Source organism: Podarcis gaigeae (assembly GCF_964106915.1).
Source record: "Podarcis gaigeae genome assembly, chromosome: 6".
NCBI classification, from domain to species: Eukaryota; Metazoa; Chordata; class Lepidosauria; order Squamata; family Lacertidae; genus Podarcis; species Podarcis gaigeae.
Window position 1 is genome coordinate 12,026,641 of NC_139682.1, and position 24,261 is coordinate 12,050,901.

The 24,261-nt window shown below is 43.2% G+C and overlaps 1 long non-coding RNA gene across 1 annotated transcript; it reads right to left on the bottom strand.

Annotated features, from left to right (window-relative positions):
• Positions 1–241: 241 nt before the first annotated feature.
• LOC310847268 lies at positions 242–23,277 on the bottom strand. The gene is made up of 3 exons (XR_014565745.1): positions 23,167–23,277; positions 6,429–6,554; positions 242–350 (listed from the first exon to the last, which is right to left on the bottom strand). It is a non-coding gene; the product is annotated as an uncharacterized lncRNA (long non-coding RNA).
• Between the last annotated feature and the right edge of the window lie 984 nt (positions 23,278–24,261).

Sequence of the window (24,261 nt, forward strand, 5' to 3'; positions counted from 1 at the left end):
TCTGTCGTGACACTGAAGATTTAAATTGCTGTTGACTGGGCAAAGCGGTGGGGTGGGGGTGCCAAACCCTCATGTGATGCTTTTTAAAAAGCTAAAAACAAGGCAAATGCAAACTGTGCTTAATACAATATGTAGAAGAAGAAATGGAAATAAGATGAGAAGTGATGTGTGTGCCAAGAGGCCTTCTTCAGGCAGTGCAGATGCAAGAGAACAAGGTTAATAAATTTTATTTTATTTTTTTCCCCATCCTCAAAAGCTGCCAGAAGTCTTCGTAGCAACAAGGTCAATTCTAACCTTATTTCTGCATCCCCCCCCCCCCGATTCTCCTCCTCATTTCTACTCTCATTCTCCTAAGAAGAAAATGGGGACCATTTAATGGATGCAGTAATACTTTTGGTTCTAGAGATGTCCTCGTTTCAAGAGTGGTTAAATGTCACTGCGAATCTTTGAAATAATTAAAAGGAAACATGTAAAAAGGAGACAGAGGGGTAGACACAGACTCTGCCTGTTGTACTTGGTGGGGCATCATTCTGATCAACTTAAGCTCCATTTATTTCAATGGGTCTACTCTAAGCATGAAAAGCAATGACAAACCTAGACAGCATCTTAAAAAGCAGAGACATCACTTTGCCAACAAAGGTCCGTATAGTTAAAGCTATGGTTTTCCCAGTAGTGATGTATGGAAGTGAGAGCTGGACCATAAAGAAGGCTGATCGCCGAAGAATTGATGCTTTTGAATTATGGTGCTCATGAGAAGAACAGACCTCATGAGAAGAACAGACTCCCTGGAGAAGACCCTGATGTTGGGGAAGATGGAGGGCACAAGGAGAAGGGGACGACAGAGGACGAGATGGTTGGACAGTGTTCTCGAAGCTACCAACATGAGTTTGACCAAACTGCGGGAGGCAGTGGAAGCACCTGGCGTGCTCTGGTCCATAGGGTCACGAAGAGTCAGACACGACTAAACAACTAAACAACAACTCTAAGCATGGCTAACAAGTTTGGCTTGTAATCAGTTATCTGACAACTGTAGACACTTGGATTGGAGGATGGTCCATTATAAAAGCAGACCTATTCCTCAGCACATTTGAGACCTATTATGCAGAATGGACAATTTTCTTGTGCTTTTGTTAGGGCTCTTTATCATTAATAATTGCACAGAGGTGAGGATTTTAGTATGTGCTCCTTGACATATTACTCTCGGCTGTAAGCAAGTGTTTGAAAAATGTAATCTGCCAAAATGCCATTCTCTGCACAACCATAATTTGGGGAAAAGGGATGGTAATGATGAGGAAATAACAGCTAAAGTTAGATGAAGGGTGTTTTGGTGGTGTGATGTCTTATCTCAGGCAGAGATATCCTACTGAATTGAATGGAGCTTGCTTCGAGGTAAGCGGGGTTTGGATTCTTCTGCCTGAAATCTTGATCTCATCCACGCTCTTTTTCAGCAAGAGCTTTCTGCCACGAAACCCTTAGAAACAAACTTTTAAAAATCAATACTGCCATTTCACTCTTGCAGACATTACGGTTCTCTCTCACACATCATAATCATCATCATCTTCTAAAACTATCAGTGCATTTGGCATTTTATAGAGTAATGTAAGCTGAGAATAGTCGTTACCCTGCCCGCCTCGCAGCCTAAAAATGCAATCCTATACAAGTCGACTTTGTAGACGGAAACCCCACTGAAATCAATTGAGCCTCCACCCAAGGTAAATGGGTGCAGGATTGCAGTGTAAATTTCAGACACTATTCACTGGGATCTTCTGCCCTACAAGTTGCTAATCAGTGCATAAGGGAGAAGAAGAAGGGGTGAAGTCTTCATTTCAAAACTTCTCTAATGCTTCTGCTATCACTGCCTGTGGAACAGAGGCAGAGGGAGCAGGAAGCATACCGGAGCGAGGGAGCCACTAGGGGGCGCATCGGAAGATGGCTGACAATAACATCTCTCCGACCCACACGAGGTAATTTGGAGATTATGATAGGAGTAATTAGTTTCCCTACCCCCCCCCCAGGATGGTGGTGGGGGGACTGCCCTTGCCTGCTGTGCCCTATACTACCCCCGAATTTGTGGGGATGGGTCACTAGGCACAAAGCCCTCCTGTGGGATTCCGGCACTCCTGGACGCTGTCCCTGATCCGCGCCACTAGCTGCAAGAACTTCAAAAGAAACAATTTGGATGAAGGAATGCACATATCTCAAGGAAGAAGGGGGAGTAAAGACTGCTAACAGAAGAGATCTCTGATAAAACAAGACAAGAATAAAACATGAGAAGATACGCCAAGATACGGTATGGCAAATGACTGATGGGGGAGGGAGAAAAACTTTCCTTTCTTTCCTTATGTGATTAAACAAGAATCCCCTCCCCTCATGAGTCAGAATTGTCATTTTAAGGACTTAAGCTGTGGATTTAAGGCTGTGTGGAGATAAACTTTCGAACCAAAGCATGTTTTAAGAAGAGCGTGGAATGTATAAGAGCTTTGGAATGACGCAGTTAAAAATGCCGTCGCCATATTGGGAAGTTCTGTCGGAGGTCTTGAGTGTGGGGGGAGAAAGAGAGAAATAGAGCTGTTTTTATATTGTGGGTGAAACTTCTCAGTGGGACTTAAGAGCGACAGTTTTACGAGATCAATGATGGAAAGAGCAATGTTATCTATGAAGGTGATGATATATGGAAACCATCTCAATTTGAGGATTGGAAGAACAGAAAATTCACACAGGATTATTATTGGTGTTTAAGGAGACTATCAGAAGAGATTGTAAAGAAAAAAGAGAAAATATATGAACAAGATGTGATGTGGAAACAGCAAGATAAGACTGGATAGAATTATGAACTCTGTTTGGACTGTTTTGGATTGATTTGGACATTAACGCAGTAGCAAGAAGATGATCAGAATCCCCCTTCGGATCTTGAAATATGGGTCCCCCCAACAAAATTTAAAATTCGGCTTTGTAATTCGGAATTTATGTGATGTGATTTAATTTGATTTGATTGGCCGGTTAATAATATATATATTTTTTTTAAAGGAAGCATACCGTAGCAAAGCTACAGGTAGTTAGTGGGCATTTTTCAACCCACTCCCATTTGGGCTCTGAAAAAAAATTCCGGTTTCTCCCATTTTTTTGGGGGGGGGGTATTCAAATCCATTTTGAATTAAAATGGGAGAACTCAAAGTCACCTGTCCCCAGAAGGAAATGAAATATGTGCAAACTGCCTATGACCAGAGATTACCTTAAAAGTGGCTCAATTCAGTCCAACAGATTTGGGAAAAAGAGTAAGAAAAATTTGTAACTTTTCTTTTCTACTTATATAATATGCTTTTTATTCTTTTTTCTGTATTTCATAAAACTAATAAAAAATATTATATATATAAAAAAGTGGCTCAATTCTGTGCTGCTGCTATAAAATTAAGGAGACAAGCCTTGAACGAATCTTACCGCCGATGCCTTAAATTAGCAATTAAGGTTTCAACTTACATATTTTAGCTGTTTTTATCTGAATTATTTATTGTGTATTAGCTCACGGAGCTTAATTTTAACATATTTATGCTTGCGTAGTATCTGTTGTTGCATATGTTGCACTCTGGTCGGTGACCAAAATAAATTGATTCATTCATTCATATGACCTAAGTTCTAAAATATTCAGTTTGCTTAGATGTACATATACATATATGTATTTTAATTAATTAATTAATTAATTAATTAATTAATTAATTAATATACCGCCCTATACCTGCAGGTCATATGCATATACATATACAGTAAATCAGAACAACTGGGGCTTCTTGATGTATCAGCTCCACCTTGGAAATAGGATTATTGCCCTGTTCAGAATTCTAACGCATGCCTCCTGTTACCCACTGAGTGGGACTGCATTGATTAGCTATGTCCCTGAGGCTTATCACTCAACATCCAAAAAACCAAAGTGCTGTACCAACAAGTACAAAATAACCCCCTTGCAGCACCACAAATCCAACTCAATGGTGTAACATTGGAAAATGTTGATCACTTCTCCTACCTGGGCAGTTATCTCTCCACAAGGGCCAACATTGATGCCGAAATCCAGCGTTGCCTGAGCTCTGCAAGTGCAGCTTTCTCCCGATTGAAGTGCAGAGTGTTTGAGGACCGGGACATTTGCAGGAAAACCAAAATGCTTCTTTACAAAGCTATTGTACTACCAACCTTACTGTATGCTTGTGAAACATAGATCACTTATAAACACCACCTCCAACTCCTTGAAAGATTCCATCAACGGTGTCTCTGGAAAATTTTACACATCACTTGGGAAGACAGGCGAACTAATACCAATGTACTGGAAGAAGCAAAGATTACCAGTGTTGAAGCAATGATTCTTCAACATCAACTTCATTAGACTGGACATGTTGTGCGGATGCCTGATTATCGTCTTCCAAAGCAACTACTCTATTCCAAACTTTAAAATGGAAAGTGTAATGCTGGTGGTCAACAAAAGAGGTTTAAAGACCCTCTCAAGGCAAATCTAAAAAAAACTGTAATATAAACACCAACAATTGGGAAACACTAGCCTGCGAGCACTCCAATTAGAGAACAGCCTTTACTCAGGACGCAAGGGAGAAATGTGCTAAGATGAAGGCACAGTTGGCAAAACCACACTGTGATCAGCTCCTGCCCGGAAACCAATGTCCCCACTGTGGAAGGACATGTGGATGCAGAATTGGCCTCCACAGTCACTTACGGACTCATTGTTAAAACCATGTTTTTGGAAGACAATCTTACTTGGCTACGAGTGATCGCCAGAGAAGAAGAAGACTGCATGTGTGAACTAGTCTCATCTCTTGGTGCCTGGACCTAGAGCATGAATGTTCAGAGAGACAGAGACTTCACACAGCTGCCCAGCTGCCAGGGCTATGCCTAAGTATGTGATGTCTGGGATAAGGCTACTTGGTGCTGTCCAACTCACACTTTGGGGAAATGCATGCTCATGTGTTGCATCTACTGCGGGAGTGGGTTCTGGAGACAGAGCAAGAGGTCTGGAGTTGAGGAAGTGAGCTTTCAACCCAACCGGGGTCTAGAGGAGACTGAGAGGCTTATATTCTCATTGTTTACTCCTCTTTTTCCTGGTCATTAAGAATGTGAGGATAGCTCTTCAGAATCAGGCCAATGGCCCATCTAGTCCAGCATCCTTTTCTATCTCTGACCTGAAGCCCATGAGCCTGAACTAAGTACAACAGCATTCTCCCCTTCTGTGGAGAGAGTCCTCCTGAGTAGACCCTTGCACCCTTCCTCCTGAGTAGACCCTTCTACCCAAAGAGACCTCCAGCAGTAGAGTCTTCTGGCAGCCAAGGGGACACTCCTGTGACTGTGGGTTTTCCATTGGGGCTGACTGTTGCCTTTGCTCTTGAGGAGCAGATGATGATTGGGCAGAATTGAAGATCAAGGTAGGCATGTGGTTAGACAGATCATTGCAGGAGCTCAGGTGAGACATGCAGGATCCAAGCCACTTTAGGCTGCCTTGGGTACTTCTGAGATGTTCTTCCGGGTCCGCAGTTGGAGTGAGGCCTGATGCTTCTTCAGAGGAGGTCTCTACAAGGCATCCCCAAGGCCCAACTCCAAGATTGGGCGAGATCCTGACAATGCATGAGTCAAAACTTGTGAATAGGTCATTAAGAACTCCCAAACTTCATGGAGCAATTTTGATGATGAAAATTTTGGAAGCATCCTGTCTGAAGGCTACAAAACCCAATTTGCTCGAGCATTTTTTCCCAACTTTTGCTTCATTTTGTATCTCCATCTGAGAGTTTACATTTTTAAGTTTTAGCCTCAAGCAAATGACTAAGGCTGAGTTACTGCCTGAATCCTTGGCAATGGTGAAAGGGAGGGAATTTAATAAGTGAAAAGAAAACACACACACACCCTGACAGATCCATAACTACACGCAATGCAAATAAGCTCTTACATCAAAATGTAGAAACGATAATGCAATTTAATGGCTTAAGGACTTTTAAAAGGATGAAAATGCCTGCTATATTTTGACAGAGAAAAGATATCTAAGCTGCATGCCGGGGATGCGGTGGAGCCTAGCTCTATAAGTCTTGGAGATGATTTGACAAGAACAATTTCAATGTTCAGTTTAATGCACTTATGACAAATTTAAGTGATGAATCGATGCCCAAGAGGCCATGTGACTGGAATTAGGAGGCACAAATTCCCTTGTTATGGGAGCAGCTACAGGGCAGTTCAGTGCTGACAGGCATACTAAAAGTTAGGCAAAGGAAATCTACAAAGAACATTATGTCAATGGCAGAGGAAATGGAAAGCTATATATTTATTAAACCGTAATGTCACCAGGTGAAGCTTTGCAGCACTGAAGACACTTCTTGGTTCTCCAGATGCAGGAAGAGGAAATCTTATTGCTGTAAATTCAGCCGGCGGAGAAAAGCAAACATTACCTTAGAATCCCAGAAGTTGCTCTTGCACTCTTGTCCTCAATTTACTGTACGCTTGCGGCTTCCTCCTGCCACAGATGTGCCGATCAGCATGAGGTCATGCATGGATTCCTGCACTGCTCCCAGGAGCTGGGGGGGGGGGCTAAACTGTATGTCACGATTAACATGAAATGCACAGCTCTCATGCTTTTCTTTAATGGCTTGCAGCCAGAGATGCCCCTTCCCTGACTAATTGTCATCAGAATTGTGGTACATGGGGCAAGAAGCTTTACCTCTCCCCAACCACAACCCCCTGAGATTTATTTATTTTTTTGAAAAACCAAATCTCATGAAATTGGGGAGTTTCAGGTTCCTTAGTTTTTGACTGGGCAAGGAAGGGATAAACTTCTCCTGCCAGAATGCTGCATTCTTGATAACAATTTTAAAAACTGTCCCCCTGTAAAGACAAATATGCTCTTCATTATGTCTAATGTGGTCTTTCATCCTTCCTTGGAACAAAACACAATAAGAATGCAAGAATATCTCTGCAGCATCAGAGCGAGGTCCCATCTAGTTAGGTGTGGCTAACCAGATGTCTTCCAGAATTCCAGAAGCTATCAAACCAGCGATCAGACCTGGATCGGGTCTGATGCCATTGAACAATGGCAGTGAGACTGGCTCAGGAATCAACAGATTCTGAACCATCTCAGCTCTTCTCTACCTCTAGAATGTCCCATTTGAGGGGCTTTAGTGGGCTTCCACTAGGGGGCATCCTGCCCACCTGTGTGTTCAGTGAGTGGAAAGGGGTGTGTGACTTGGATGGTGTGGTTGTTGGTGGTGATGGCTGGCTTGTTTTCTGGGAAAGGTGGGTGATGAGTCACTTTTGCCCAATCCACCACCACCCTAATCTGGATGAAGGGGTTGGTGGTCTGGATTGTTCCATTACTTTGGAATAAATTCCACTCAATTCAATGGAACTTGCTTCTAAATTGACAAGTATAGGATTGTGCTGCTGACCAGCTGTGTCTAGGTTCTGTTGGAGATGAAATAAAAGCTGCTTGATGGATCTGTCAGATTACTGACTCTCAGGATAGACTTCTCGAGAGGCTGATCAAGCAGATGCAGGGACTGGATTCCTTGCTCAGGAACAACCCTGGTGTGTGCTTTGTAGGCTAGCTCAGTACCCCACTATCTTAAAAAAGAGCCTTTGTCAGAACTTGTCAAAAACTAGACAAAATTTTGAAAGCACATTGAATACAGAGGTAGTTACTGAAAGTGAAACAACACACACACACACAAAAATCTTTGGCCCAGTTGTGTTTGTCATAAGCATCTCTGGTTCCCAGGAATTTCCATCTAAATGTTGCGTTACAATTTACATTTGTCATGGGATGTCTGAACACAGCAATACCTGAGGCTGGCTGGTTATCCTAATCCGTAATGATGAAGATGAAATGGGACAGACGTAGATTTACATTTCTTCCCATTTTTTTTTAAAAAAACTGCAGGGTTCCCTTCAAGTGGAAAAGTTTGCCAGCTTTGTCACGAACCAGGGGACAGCAATGGATCAGAAGGAACTGTCACAACCCCAGCCTCTGTTCCTGTGAAATTGCAATAGATTGTTCCTTGCAGAGTGTCTGCAATTATATAAGCACGGGGATTCCTACAGCCGGTCATCTCAGAATTTGTAGCACTGCGTGTAGAGTCCTCTGGTTTAATGAACAAAATTTAGCTCTAGTGGGTCATGGAGAGCAGTCTGATGAACTCTAGGCTGTAAATGTCACCAATTTTCAGATTTGCTTGAGTGGCCTGGTTACCCACTTGCCTTGCTTTTAGGATAATCTCAAAATCTACAGCAAGTGGAGATAGCAAATTCCCTGGCTCATCTAACGCATCGAAAGGACATTTGGGTTTGATGCTGGCCCTACAAAGGTTGTTATGCATTGAACCACTGTCAGTCATTTTCTCGCATCCAAGGAAAGTTAGTTCCTCATCCAAAGCGAGGGATGTGTCTTGTAATTGTCTGTCACCCTCTCTGTTCTTCCTTTTCGAAGGCTGCAAAGAAAGGTCATGTGATGGAGGGTAAATTAATTTCACTTTACATACAGATGCAGTCTTGCCAAATACAGTGGTACCTCGGTTTTCAAAAGTAATCCGTTTTGGAACTTCCGAAACTTCCGAAAACTGAAAACTCAGTACAGAAGCCTCAAAACCAGGCATAGGCAACTCCGGCCCTCCAGATGTTTGGGACTACAATTCCCATCATCCCTAGCTAACAGGACCAGTGGTTAGGGATGATGGGAATTGTAGTCCCAGACATCTGGAGGGCCAGAGTTTGCCTATGCCTAAGGTGTGTATCTTACTGAAAATAACAAGGCATTGACTTGGAAGATGGCTTGCCAAAATGCATACGTTAGGCGAAACAGAATGCAAAATGTGTCTATCAGAAGGAAACACACACACAAGTTTCGCTAGATCTGGAGAAACAGGAAGCAGGGAAACATTGCACTGGAGCAAAAAACGGGGAAATATTTATAATCACCTTGTAACCAATTCTGGGAGAATATTTTGCAAAGCCCTAGAAGCAAGTGTGTTGCAGACAAAAGACACTGCCTCAAGTGGGATATAGTGGTATGGCATGTTGGTCTAGGACCTGGGAGACCAGGGTTCAAAGCCCCACTCAGCCATGAAGCTCACTGGGTGACCTTGGGCCCGTCAACATCTCTTAGTCTAACCTACCTCACAGGGCTGTTGTGAGGATGAAATGGGGAGGTGAAGAACCGTGTATGCCTTGGAGCTCTTTGGAGAAAAAGCTGGGATATAAATGCAAAATATGCCACACATTTAACGAAAAGGATCTATAAGGGCCTCATTCTCTGCAACTTTGGATATGGCTGACATCTGAAGGGATTTGTTTGCAAGCATCTGAATGATGCATGCCCCTGTCGGCCCCTAATGGAGCCCATCTGGAACAGCATTTTAACACCACAAGGGCCTCAGGAGAAAGGATCTCAGCCTCACAAAAGAGATAGCGGAATGATTTGGGAGCACAGCTCAGACAGGAAGGCTCCCTGCCTCTTTCATATGCTCCCTAAGCCCTTGAAGAATGGCTCAGGTTTAATCGACAGTAGGATGTCTGACTCCTCTTTTCAATCAAATCTGAAAAGACATCTTGCAGGGTGACATGTCAGCTGGAAAAGTTTAACTACAGGTGCAAGGAAACGGCAGTGCAAGAGGCTTTTTTGCCTCTCTTCCTACTTTTCTTTGAAGGCTGGAAGTAAAAATGTCTGTGTCTGGAAAGAAAGAAACAAAGAAAGAGAGAAAGAGAGAAAGAGAGAAAGAGAGAAAGAGAGAAAGAGAGAAAGAGAGAAAGAAAGAAAGAAAGAAAGAAAGAAAGAAAGAAAGAAAGAAAGAGATAGGAAGTGAAAGCTTATCACACAAGCCAACTAGGTGGTTGTCACCATCGATGGTGAGGATTCCGTTGTGATGATGACCTCACTTCAAAGACAGCTACAGTAATCCTTCAGAGAATCAAATTCAGTCTGGGAAGGAGAGAACTCTCACATGAAATGGCTTCCGACATATCAAAGGCAACAGTCTGAGTAACTGAAAGACGAGGGAAACTGTCAATGCACGAAAGGTCCTACCGAGTTTTATTCGGGGGTGGGGGTGGGAATCATCAGAAGAACCTGCACAGAGAGACCCATGATAGTTAGGTTGGCTGAATTGGTTAGATCCTGCTGGATAGAAGGTTTTTTTTTGGGGGGGGGTTGTGGCACAGTAATGGAAATATATGCCTACAGATTTGCCAAAGTGCACAAGGCTGCCTTATATTGAATAAAAGAAGGGGTGAATCTGTGAGCTTCAATTTCTCCCAGTTTCTCCTTTTCCCAATCTTAAATTCCTTTTCCCTATCTTAAATTCAGTTCTTCCACTCTGGGTGAGAGCGGAAGAGTGAGTTAAGCCCTGCCAAGTGCTTCAGAAATAAAACTGCTGGCACATTTGCAAAGCTAAGCAGGGTCGGGTATGGTTTTGAATTGGATGGGGGACCGCATGTTGAAATACATTGCCAGGGGTTCAATTGGATGGCCTTTGGGATCCCTTCCAGCTCTATGATTCTATGCACCTAAACTACCTGATGGCTCATTGCCAGAAATCTGAGCGGCAGCTCTCACAGCAGGAGAGGAAACGTGAGGTCAGAGATGGCTAGTAGCAGCAATTGTAGCAGAGGAGATGCAGGTTGTAGATATTTGCAAATAAAACCATATATCATAAAGACACCACAGTCTCTGTTGTGCCTAATTTCTGAAGGAAACATGAACCCTAGGTAAGTATCTGGAACCCCTGGAACTGCTAGGTGAAGATTGTGGTGACGTCTCTATCTCTCTCTCTCTCTCTCTCTCTCTCTCTCTCTCTCATCTATCTATCATCTATCTATCTATCTATCATCTATCTATCTATCTATCTATCTATCTATCTATCATCTATCTATCTATCTATCTATCTATCTATCTATCTAATCTATCATCTATCTATATCTATCAATCTATCGATCTATCATCTATCTATCTAACATCTATCTTAAACAGAACCCATAGTGAATTTTAAAAACAACAGCAAGCAAGAAGTCTAACCTCATCAGCTTGTTGTTGTTTAGTCGTTTAGTCGTGTCCGACTCTTCGTGACCCCATGGACCAGAGAACGCCAGGCACCTCTGTCCTCCACTGCCTCCCGCAGTTTGTTCAAACTCATGCTGGTAACCTCGAAAACACTATCCAACCATCTCGTCCTCTGTCGCCCCCTTCTCCTTGTGCCCTCCATCTTTCCCAACATCAGGGTCTTCTCCAGGGAGTCTTCTCTTCTCATGAGGTGGCCAAAGTATTGGAGCCTCAGCTTCACAATCTGTCCTTCCAGTGAGCACTCAGGGCTGATTTCCTTCAGAATGGAGAGGTTTGATCTTCTTGCAGTCCATGGGACTCTCAAGAGTCTCCTCCAGCACCATAATTCAAAAGCATCAATTCTTCGGCGATCAGCCTTCTTTATGGTCCAGCTCTCACTTCCATACATCACTACTGGGAAAACCATAGCTTTAACTATACGAACCTTTGTTGGCAAGGTGATGTCTCTACTTCTCAAGATGCTATCTAGGCCTGTCATTGCCCTTCTCCCAAGAAGCAGGTGTCTTTTAATTTTGTGGCTGCTGTCACCATCTGCAGTGATCATGGAGCCCAAGAAAGTAAAATCTCTCACTACCTCCATTTCTTCCCCTTCTATTTGCCAGGAGGTGATGGGACCAGTGGCCATGATCTTCGTTTTTTTGATGTTGAGCTTCAGACCATATTTTGCGCTCTCCTCTTTCACCCCCATTAAAAGGTTCTTTAATTCCTCCTCACTTTCTGCCATCAAGGTTGTGTCATCTGCATATCTGAGGTTGTTGATATTTCTTCCGGCAATCTTAATTCCGGCTTCAGATTCATCCAGCCCAGCCTTTCGCATGATGAATTCTGCATATAAGTTGAATAAGCAGGGAGACAATATACAGCCTTGTCGTACTCCTTTCCCAATTTGGAACCAATCAGTTGTTCCATATCCAGTTCTAACTGTAGCTTCTTGTCCCGCATAGAGATTTCTCAGGAGACAGATGAGGTGATCAGGCACTCCCATTTCTTTAAGGACTTGCCATAGTTTGCTGTGGTCGACACAGTCAAAGGCTTTTGCATAGTCAATGAAGCAGAAGTAGATGTCTTTCTGGAACTCTCTAGCTTTCTCCATAATCCAGCGCATGTTTGCAATTTGGTCTCTGGTTCCTCTGCCTCTTCTAAATCCAGCTTGCACTTCTGGGAGTTCTCGGTCCACATACTGCTTGAGCCTTCCTTGTAGAATTTTAAGCATAACCTTGCTAGCGTGTGAAATGAGTGCAATTGTGCGATAGTTGGAGCATTCTTTGGCACTGCCCTTCTTTGGGATTGGGATGTAGACTGATCTTCTCCAATCTTCTGGCCACTGCTGAGTTTTCCAAACTTGCTGGCATATTGAGTGTAGCACCTTAACAGCATCATCTTTTAAAATTTTAAATAGTTCAGCTGGAATACCATCACTTCCACTGGCCTTGTTATTTGCAGTGCTTTCTAAGGCCCATTTGACTTCACTCTCCAGGATGTCTGGCTCAAGGTCAGCAACCACACTACCTGGGGTGTATGGGACATCCATATCTTTCTGGTATAATTCCTCTGTGTATTCTTGCCACCTCTTCTTGATGTCTTCTGCTTCTGTTAGGTCCTTTCCACTTTTGTCCTTTATTATGGAAATCTTTGTACGAAATGTTCCTTTCATATCTCCAATTTTCTTGAACAGATCTCTGGTTCTTCCCATTCTATTGCTTTCCTCTATTCCTTTGCATTGCTCGTTTAAGAAGGTCTTCTTGTCTCTCCTTGCTATTCTTTGGAAATCTGCATTCAATTTCCTGTATCTTTCACTATCTCCCTCACATTTTGCTTGCCTTCCCTCCCCCGCTATTTGTAAGGCCTCATTGGACAGCGACTTTGCTTTCTTGCTTTTCCTTTTCATTGGGATGGTTTTAGTTGCTGCCTCCTGTATAATGTTACGAGCCTCCATCCATAGTTCTTCAGGCACTCTGTCCACCAAATCTAAATCCTTAAACCTGTTCCTCACTTCCACTGTGTATTCATAAGGGATTTGGCTTAGATTGTATCTTATCGGCCCAGTGGTTTTTCCTACTTTCTTCAGTTTAAGCTTGAATTTTGCTATAAGAAGCTGATGATCTGAGCCACAGTCAGCTCCAGGTCTTGTTTTTGCTGACTGTATAGAGCTTCTCCATCTTTGGCTGCAGAGAATATAATCAATCTGATTTCGATGCTGCCCATCTGGTGATGTCCATGTGTAGAGTCGTCTCTTGTGTTGTTGGAAAAGTGTGTTTGTGATGACCAGCTTGTTCTCTTGACAGAACTCTATTAGCCTTTGCCCTGCTTCGTTTTGATCTCCAAGGCCAAACTTGCCAGTTGTTCCTTTTATCTCTTGACTCCCTACTTTAGCATTCCAATCCCCTATAATGAGAAGAACATCCTTCTTTGGTGTCACTTCTATAAGGTCTTGTAAGTCTTCATAAAAGGTAAAGGTAAAGGTACCTCTGCCCGTACGGGCCAGTCTTGACAGACTCTGGGGTTGTGCGCCCATCTCACTCAAGAGGCCAGGGGCCAGCGCTGTCCGGAGACACTTCCGGGTCACGTGGCCAGCGTGACATCGCTGCTCTGGCGAGCCAGAGCCGCACACGGAAACGCCGTTTACCTTCCCGCTGGTAAGCGGTCCCTATTTATCTACTTGCACCCGGAGGTGCTTTCGAACTGCTAGGTTGGCAGGCGCTGGGACCGAGCAGCGGGAGCGCACCCCGCCGCAGGGATTCAAACCGTCGACCTTTCGATCGGCAAGTCCTAGGCGCTGAGGCTTTAACCCAAGTCTTCATAGAATTGGTCAATTTCACTTTCTTCAGCACCAGTAGTTGGTGCATAAACTTGGATTACTGTGATGTTAAAAGGTCTGCCTTGGATTCGTATCGAGATCATTCTATCATTTTTGAGATTGCATCCCAGTACAGCTTTTGCCACTCTTTTGTTGACTATGAGGGCCACTCCATTTCTTTTACGGGTTTCTTGCCCACAGTAGTAGATATGATGGTCATCCGAACTGAATTCACCCATTCCCGTCCATTTTAGTTCACTGATGCCCAGGATGTCAATATTTATTCTTGCCATCTCATTTTTGACCACCTCCAACTTACCCAGGTTCATGGTTCTTACATTCCAGGTTCCTATGCAATATTTTTCTTTACAGCATTGGACTTTCCTTTCGCTTCCAGGCATATCCGCAACTGAGCGTCCTTTCGGCTTTGGCCCAGCCGCTTCATCAGCTCTGGATCTACTTGTACTTGCCCTCCGCTCTTCCCCAGTAGCATGTTGGACGCCTTCCGACCTGAGGGGCTCATCTTCCAGCGTCATAACTTTTATATGCCTGTTGTCTTTGTCCATGGAGTTTTCTTGGCAGGGATACTGGAGTGGCTTGCCGGTTCCTCCTCCAGGTGGATCACATTTGGTCAAAACTCTCCACTATGACCTGTTCATCTTGGGTGCCCTGCTCGGCATAGTTCATAGCTTCTCTGAGTTCTTCAAGCCCCTTCGCCACGGCAAGGCAGTGATCCATGAAGGGGATCACTGCCTCATCAGCTAACTGCTATAAATTACCTCATCAGCTAACTGCTATAAATTATATCACAGCAATTTAACTGTTCAATTATAACCGAATGAAAATATTTTGTAAGTGAAAAAAAGTTGTGAAACAATTCTGGCACATGCATTTCAGTTCATTTTATATATTTAATGGTGATAGTCATTTAATCCTTTGTATTTGTGAGACACCATAACAGCTATCGTAGCACGATAGCCAACGTAATTCAATTTTTTTTGTTTATTTCTCTTCAAACAAACAAAAAAACCCACTGAATGAAAAAAAAATTATCAACAGAATCCCTTTGTTAGTTTTCAATACATGCCTATTCAGTCAATCTGAGGATAAATACATTTTACTTTTATCTCTAGAGACATAAGCTAGACATGCATTACTGATATTCCCTTATCTAGGATGGTGCAAAGGGTGTTAGATAATTATACCACAGGATATGCTGTCATTTTTTTGAATTTGCATATACAGTAGGCTCATTAATACTGATTGCTAATTTTCATTTATCACGCCTCTACCTAATAAATTCTGTGCCTCTTGAATATAAGGATATACAGGCAGAACGAGAGGGCTGAACAGCTTGAATGGGAAAGGTTATCAGTCTATCATACCTGAGCTGGAAGCTACCAATGGACAATGAAGGCAACATCGCCAAGAAGGGGCATGTTGTGCAGATGTCAACTGATGTTGACTATGGATGTGGCAATTCAAATCACTTTTGAATTGTTTGCTTTATTGTTTATTTCCATTATGGGTCCTTTAATGCCATTGCATATTATAATCATGGATCAAATTTATAGCTAGCTCTAAACTGCTTAGAAGCCATTTCAGCATATCACAGAATCATAGAGTTGGAAGGGACCCAAGGGCCATCTAGTCTGACCCCCTGCAATGCAGGAAACTCAACTAAAGCATCCATTACAGATGGCCATCCAACCTCTGCTTAGAAACCTCAGTGGTATATCAATCAATCAATCAATCAATTGATTAAATAATTGGTAAAGGTAAAGGTAAAGGTACCCCTGCCCGTACGGGCCAGTCTTGACAGACTCTGGGGTTGTGCGCCCATCTCACTTAAGAGGCCAGGGGCCAGCGCTGTCCGGAGACTCTTCCGGGTCACGTGGCCAGCGTGACATCGCTGCTCTGGCGAGCCAGAGCCGCACACGGAAACGCCGTTTACCTTCCCGCTGGTAAGCGGTCCCTATTTATCTACTTGCACCCGGAGGTGCTTTCGAACTGCTAGGTTGGCAGGCGCTGGGACCGAGCAGCGGGAGCGCACCCCGCCGCAGGGATTCGAACCACCGACCTTTCGATCGGCAAGTCCTAGGCACTGAGGCTTTAACCCACAGCGCCACCTGCGTCCCTAAATAATTGGTAGTAAGAAATAATAATAATATTTTTTTTATTTATACCCCGCCCTTCCCAGTTCAGAAAACCGGGCTCAGGGTGGCTAACAACAAATTTAAAACACTTAATTGATGCAACAAAAAAACAGCATAAAATACAGTATAAAACGTGAATAACAATAAATTCAGAATTCAAAAATCAATTTAGGGGGAAAATCCATCCAATAAACATTAGGTGATCACCAGGACTAGCTGGCTAAATTAGTCCTATTTGGGCCAACAAGGAGACCAGGGGAGAATTAGCTGTGGGATCCCAGAGCGGGTAATCTTTATAAGAAGGGGAGGGGGAGGGAAGGAAGGGGAATAAAAGATCAGGCTAAGTTCAAATTGAAAGCCAGGCAGAATAGCTCTGTCTTACAGGCCCTGCAGAAGGAAGTTAAATACTGCAGGGCCCTGGTCTCATTGGACAGAGCATTCCACCAGGTTGGAGCCATCACTGAGAAGGCCCTGGCCCTGGTGGAGGATATTCTGACTTCCTTAGGCCCAGGACCTCTAAACTATGATAATTCATGGACCTTAAGGTCCTCTGCGGGGCATACCAGGAGAGGCGGTCCTGTAAATACGAGGGCCCTAAGCCAGATGTTGGTAAATGACCAACATCTACAAGAAGGAGTATGGTAGGGCACAAATGGATCTCAATTCTTCCCATGGACCCAATGGCTTCTCAGAGGGCTTTTTGCCAACTTTAGGATTGTGACCTTTAACGCACACCCCAGATCTGATTAATTTTCATGGGAGAGAAGTAACTACATTCCACTCCTACGGAAACCAATGAGACTTGAGTTTGCTAACCTGCAGTTGCTTGCACTGCACCCAAAATCTTATTGCATCCTAAATCTATTACCCATAAGGCAAATGCAATGCCAAACAGGCACATTTTACCCTTTTCTTGCTTCTAAAATAGGAACTACTAACATTTTGTTCATATTTTTGTCCAGGCTATTTCAAAGAAAGAAAGAAAGGAGGGGGGAGAACTGTTCGATTTTGTTTTATCTCTTCCTTTCCTAAAAAAAGGGCATTATTAATTTCAGTTTCAACAACTGTTATTTTTTTCTCTATGTGCGTGTGTGTATTCATATTTAAATTAGGTTCCCTCGAGATGGAAGGAAAGCAAAGAGGTTTTATCAAGAGAGACTAATAATATAGCAGGCAAAGCATCCGAGACTTTCTGTATTGAATGTATAAATCATGCTAGCAGTAACCAGAAATGTTTAAATAATATAGAGAGTCTCGCAATAATATACTTATTAGTTTAAGTAATTTGGGGGTTCTTGTTCACATGGCAAATCTCTCATAGAAAATTTTCTCAGCTAATCACTTGATAACTGAAGCCGAGGGAGGGATATACATATTATTCATCCCATAATTCTTCAGGACTTAAATGTTATCATAGATCTTTGTACTGTGTGGTGGTCGATAACGCATTTATTTAGGACGTTCATTGGGCTCCTATTAAAGAATTCATTTCTTTTTGCTTAGCAAAATGTACCTGAGATAGAGAATTCAAAGTAATCAAAATGTTCAAATATAACACTTAATGAAAACAGCAATTTTTATTGTTAAAAAAAAAAAAGGCAAGGCTGTTGCAAAAAAAAAAAATCTTTCTTTGCACATTGTATTTTGCTGCCGGATTTGCAAGCAGTGAAAATGGGGAGGAGATTTTGTGAATTTGGGAAGGAAGGGAGGGGAATTTGAGTCAGGAGAGAGACAAACGGTGCCTGCTGATCTCTGTGATAGAGCGTTTCACATGAGTGAGACAATGACACCAAAGGCTTGGTATTGTGTTGATGTCAAATGGGTCTCCTTAGTTCAGGGGGAAATGAGGCTGAAACTAGGCTAGATCATTGAACTGGACCATAAAGCAGTCAGAGAAGAGCACATACTGAGAGTTCTGGGACCACAGAGTGAAGGGTGGGCAAAAAATACTTATAGTAATAATAATAATACTGCAATGGCTGCTGGTGACCTTCCAGTTCAAGGTATTGGCAGTAATATACAAAGCCCAAGTATCTGAAGGAGCACCTACTTCAATAAGTTCCAATGGATAGTTTACTTCTCCTTCTTCTTGGGGTTTAATGGTAGGAAGACCAAGGAGAGGCCCCATTAATGTCATCTACTGTGATCCTAAACTTCTGCCACCTTGAGGGATATCTTCAGGAGAAGAAAAGGCTAAGGAGTAAAAAAATCTGGAGTCCCTAAGGTGGTTGGATGACGCCTTGTACACCTCCTTCTGGCAACTCCTGCAGCCAAGCTGGTGCCAAACATATTACTCTACTTTACTTTGGACCACAAGATAGGGGTCTTGTTGTCTGGGCAACCCAGGACCTCCATAAACACTGCCAAGGGAAAGTCACTTCGGTGCTGCTAACACAGAAGTTTGACTTCACCCCCAGAGGTGACAACTCCATTGTCTCTCAAGACAGACAGATGCCAACAACTAAAGCAGCAATGCACACTCACAGCTGCCCCTTAATCCAGGCAAACAAAATTATTATTATTATTATTATTATTATTATTATTATTATTATTATTATTTATACCACTCACATCTGGCTGAGTTTCCCCAGCCACTCTAGGCAGCTCCCAATCAAGTATTAAAAATGATACAGCGTTAAATATTAAAAACTTCCCTAAACAGGGCTGCCTTCAGATGTCTTAAAAATAGGATAGCTACTTATTTCCTTCACATCTGAAGGGAGGGTGTTCTACAGGGTGGGCGCCACTACCGAGAAGGCCCTCTGTCTGGTTCCCTGTAACCTCACTTCTTGCAATGATGGAACCGCCAGAAGGCTCTCGGCGCTGAATATCAGTGTCCAGGCTGAACGTTGGGGGTGGAGACACTCCTTCAGGTATACAGGACCAAAGCCGTTTAGGGCTTTAAAGGTCAGCACCAACACTCTGAATTGTGCTCAGAAACGTACTGGGAGCCAATGCAGATCTCTCAGAACCGGTGTTATGTGGTCCCGGCGGCCACTCCCAGTCACCAGTCTAGCTGCTGCATTCTGGGTTAATTGCAGTTTCTGGGTCACCTTCAAAGGTAGCCCCACGCAGAGCGCGTTGCAGTAGTCCAAGTCTTGACCAGAGTTGAAGGACACATTCCAGTCATGCAGAAACATTCAAGGAGGGTGTGAAGCAGGCAGGTGAGGGTATGGCCTTTGGAGAAGGCATGAGAATGGGGTGGGGAAGAGACCTGAAGGGCCACATTTGACCTTCAGACCTGAGGTTCTCCACCCCTTTTTTGTGGCTAGCCACCCTGGGCACCTTCTGCAGAGAATAGGCAGGATACATTCAACAAATAAACAGACAAATATTTCTGTAGTCTCCAGCGCTGGAGACTCTACACTAGAATAAAGGGGAAACCAGGCTGCAATGATCAAAAGTAATTGGGAAAACATTAACGTTACAAACAGAGGTCTCTCATTGAAGGAAATAAAAATTAAAGAGATCTTGAAGCCCGCCTGACAAAAGGCAATCATGTTTCTGCTACTCCAGCACAAAGGGAGATGAATAATAAAACAATACAGATTTGGGGGAAGCCGTTTCATCTTTGCGGGAAAAGAAGAATGCCAAATATGCAGAAATGGTAAAGTTCAGTCGAGACCGTTTCAAAATGAAATGCAAAGACAATCAGGGGAAAATAAATGGTTGCGCGCAGCAAAACACTCATGAAAGGGTGAAATCTCTATTGTTCTATTCCTGGGTGACTTCCCACCCAACCCCCGGAGGTAGTGGCAAATAAATAACCCTTGCACAGCAACAGATCAAAGGCACTTAAGTGTGGATGAAGAGATGAAATACTGATGCAATTGTTTTCTTATGGGAGGCAGCGGGAGGATGAAGAAGGAAAGGTTAAGCAAAAAGCAAAAGAAGAAAGACAAAGGTGCTGAAGGTCCCTCAATAAATAAAGGCGAGACGGCTGAAGATAAGCAGAGCGGAATTACGAGGCTTGTTCCTGAAGGTTCCCCCCGCCCTAAGACCCTCTGGGGAAGATTGAAAGCCTGATGTACGGTTGCAGGCGTCCATGAAAGAGTGTTTTAATATTTCCAGCTGAAGTCGGCATCATTTTCAAACACCGATTCTGCACAGCCGTAGCTTGCGCTTTTCGGAATATGCACCTGCTTAGGAACTATTCCCAGCACTTGGTTTGTTTTCTTGCTCCATTTATCGGCCACTTTTCTGCCAAGGGGTTCTAGGAAGTTTATACTTCTTTGTAGAGAAAGGAAAGGCTTAGAATCTGAGTGACGCAGCACAAAAGGCGACAGGAGCTGAGAGGAAAGAGGGAAACTAGAAAATCTGTGGTACTACAGTAGTACCTCGGGTTACATACGCTTCAGGTTACATACACTTCAGGTTACAGACTCCGCTAACCCAGAAATAGTGCTTTAGGTTAAGAATTTTGCTTCAGGATAAGAACAGAAATCATGCTCTGGTGGCGTGGCGGCAACAGGAGGCCCCATTAGCTAAAGTGGTGCTTCAGGTTAAGAACACTTTCAGGCTAAGAACGGACCTCCAGAACGAATTAAGTATTTACAGGTACCACTGTATTTCATGTTAGTGTCGTGCCAAAATCTGTCCTCCAGTTTTTCACCATCACTGTGAGGGGGCTGAGGGTGGTGCGTGTGTTTTTCTACACCTCCAGGGGTAGGAAACCACTTTCAACTCAAGGACTGAATCCCAAAGTGCCCAGACATATTGATAAGTGGGTAGAATCAGAGGTGTAGAAAGGTTAGGTGGTACCCGGTGCAAAGAATTTCTTGTCCCCCCCCCCATTGATTTTTATTTTTATTTTTTGCCTGCAAAAATGGTTTTACGTTATTTCATATTTTCTTACAAAGGAATGTGGATTCTGGGCCTCTGATAACAAGTAGGCGACTATGGACAGATGCTTAAATCAACAGGATGGATTGTGTTTTGGCTTGTGTTATTTTATTTATATTTATTGTTTATTTATTTAATAAAATTTATTTTAAAAAAACCTGCAAAGTGGTTTACCCCAAAACAAACAAACACACCAGTAAAATCAAGAAAAATTAACAATCCTACTTTAAAACATACAAAAGCTAAAATATTAAGATTAAAATTACTTCAACTTCCTAAGCATCTAGGTATGCTTGCCTAAAGAAGAATCCTTTTAGCAGGTGCCTGAAAAGAGTCTAGCAAAGGCACGTGCTTTGTTGCAATAGGTAGGGAGTTCCAAAGTGCAGGTGCTTCCACAGTAAACAATGCAGTACAGATATTATGTGGAACCTGTAGTAGTGCTTGAAACTACTGAAGGGGAGGTTTTATTTATTGTGATTTCACCATGCTCTGTATTACCTAATCTACTCGGCCTAATCTTACAGTGGTACCTCGCAAGACGAATGCCTCGCAAGACGAATGCCGCGCAAGACGAAAGGGTTTTTCGTTTTTTGAGTTGCTTCGCAAGACGATTTTCCCTATGGGCTTGCTTCGCAAGACGAAACGTCTTGCGAGTTTGTTTCCGTTTTCTTAAAACCGTTAATACCAGGGTGCATCCTGCTTCGCAAGACGAAAAATCCGCAAGACGAAGAAACTCACAGAACGAATTAATTTCGTCTTGCGAGGCACCACTGTATTTTCTTCACATAGGCCGACTTTCCAGGACCCAGGAAGCCCAGTGGAGGGTAGGCCAGTAGGGCGGTTCATAATTCTTTTTTCTTTTTTAAAAACTGCCTGCTCCAAAGGTCTTATCTTACTAAACTAGGGATTATATAGCTATATCTGAAATTTCATGCGTATCAGTTAATATCTTGACCCTGCTCCACTGAATTGAAATTTCAGCGTTCACGACATAAGAAAACGGCTATTTTCATAGAGGAGGGTCAAGTTATTAACTGATATGCATGAAATTTCATATATAGCTATATAATCTCTAGTGTAGTAAGATAAGACCTTTGGAGCAGGTATTTTTTTTTTAAAAAAGGGTTTTTTAATGAATTGCCCTATTAGGGCAGTAATTGTTCCTTGATAATTTGTCAACCCCCTCCATGATGGTACCTGGGGCAGCCCACCCCCCTTCCCTACACCCCTGGGTGGAATGTCCTCACCTGTCAATCACCTGACATCCACAACAGGAAATTTCAAGCCATGGTTGTAAAGGAAGAAATTGGAAGGCACTCAAGCTTCAGAGTGCTTCCAATTTTAACTCTGCAGTCATCACTTGAAGTCATTACTTTTAGAAATCCAGTGCTATTTCCTTTCTCCTGTCTATCACTCCCTGGTGGATGTAATCTCTACCAAAGTGAGGTCAACAGAAAAACGCAGCCAAATTTGAACTTAACATACCTGGTTCTCCTTTGGCAGCCACGGCTTGAACTTTTCCAGATTTGATGTTAGGCACATTATAAGTGCCCTCACAGGCCAAATCAAGGGATTTGGTGAGTCTTATTAGACCCATCTGTTACAAGTCCCTCAGCATCAACTAGATTGGTTTCTGTTAAGGACATGGGATGAATAAGTGAGCATTGGCAATTTCTGTTCTCAATTCCACGTTTGTGCAGAATTCTTCAACATCCCTACTCCCAGACAAACCAGTTAAGGGGGTTTCTCTCTTACCTCTCCCTCAGACACTGAAATTTGCTGAAGTTCATGTATACATTCCAAGAAGATATTGATCTACCCTTGAGATGCAAAGTCCTTCAAACAGGGAAGGGGTCCTCTAAGCAACACCCTTTGGTACAAAAATGGTCCCAAAGAATATAATCCCAGCTATGGGCTGCCCAGAGTGGCTGGGGAATCCCTGCCTGCATATAAGGTGAAGGGTGGTAGCAGCAAATACAGCAGCAGCAGCAAATGATGGAGGTTGAGAGTGAACGTTAGGACAACCTCAGAGGCAATGAAGAAATCCAAGAGAAGATGTGGACTTAAGGTGGGGTTGCTACAATGGGGGGCTGTCAATCAAGAAACTATGCAGTCTTGGGTACCTGGAAGGTGAGTAATAATATACAATTAAGCCTCACAAGAACCTTGTGATGTGAAGAGTGCCAGACCTTCCTTTATAATGAGGCTATTATTGGACTGTAATTGAAAACTAATAAAAATATTATATATAAAAAGACCTTCCTTTGCAAAGTAATAAAGAGACTCACCACATCACCTCTACAAAACTGGGAGGGCTTGTGGCTCTGAAGGGTTTCTGCTAAGCTGCTGCATGTTTCTGGGTTTATAACTTAGGACATGCACCTTTTGAGGGTTCTAGCTAGACCAGACCAGCTTTCCTTCTTAAGTTCCAAGGGGATCAACCAGGTCATTCCATTCGCTGACATCACCACCACAATGTTCTGTTCTTCTGTTCCAGCCAATGCTTAACAGGCCATGACTCATGGAGAACACTGAGCATGCTTGGTTATCATTGGACTGAGACACCCTCTCAAGCATGCTGATGCTTCTCTCCTGTTTCTCAAACACACTAATTTTCCTCCAGTCCTGTTACTACAGAGGTTCTAAACAACTGGGATACCTCACCCCTCTGGGTCTCAACCACATTGAGCACTGAGGCACAATCATCTGCTCATGAATAGGTGCACCTTTTCAAGTTTCTGTGGTAAACATGAGGACGTTAAGCTGTCAAAGCTAGTGGTGGCACATAATTAGGACCAGAGACTGTGGCATTGCCCTGCTCTCCCTTGTACATGCAACAGATAGCACATAAGGCATAGTTACATTGAAGAAGATGGGTGGCAAATACTCTGGGGAAGATTAAGAGGAGTCAATTTAATCTAATTCAATTTGCTCTCAAAGAACACACAGAAATAAACAAAGCATTGTTATCATTCTCCTGACCACAGGATCAATAGAAATATTGCCATTGCATTAAGGTGGTGACAGTGGGGACGGGAGAGAGAAAGTACATCAGCTTAGTGATACCAATCCTTTCATCTCTTAACTTGTTGGGATGTCAGCAGTTTCCTTTCACTGAAAATGTGCCTTCTGAATCTTTCAGCTGTCATCTTTGCCTCTCGGCCGGACAAGCTGATTCGTATCAGCCAGTGAACCTTCTTCATCTTTCAAGTTATGTTGATAGCTCTATCAAGTTTGGTCAGGCAGAAGCCCCCATGTCATGGGATGAGGGTCGGGCAGGGGAAAGGTAGCCCCTAAGCCAGCAGCTGCCAACCTTCTGGGGGCCATGGGTACATTTGCTGAATGGAGAAGCTGTCTTGGGCACAGGGCACAGGCTTCAACAA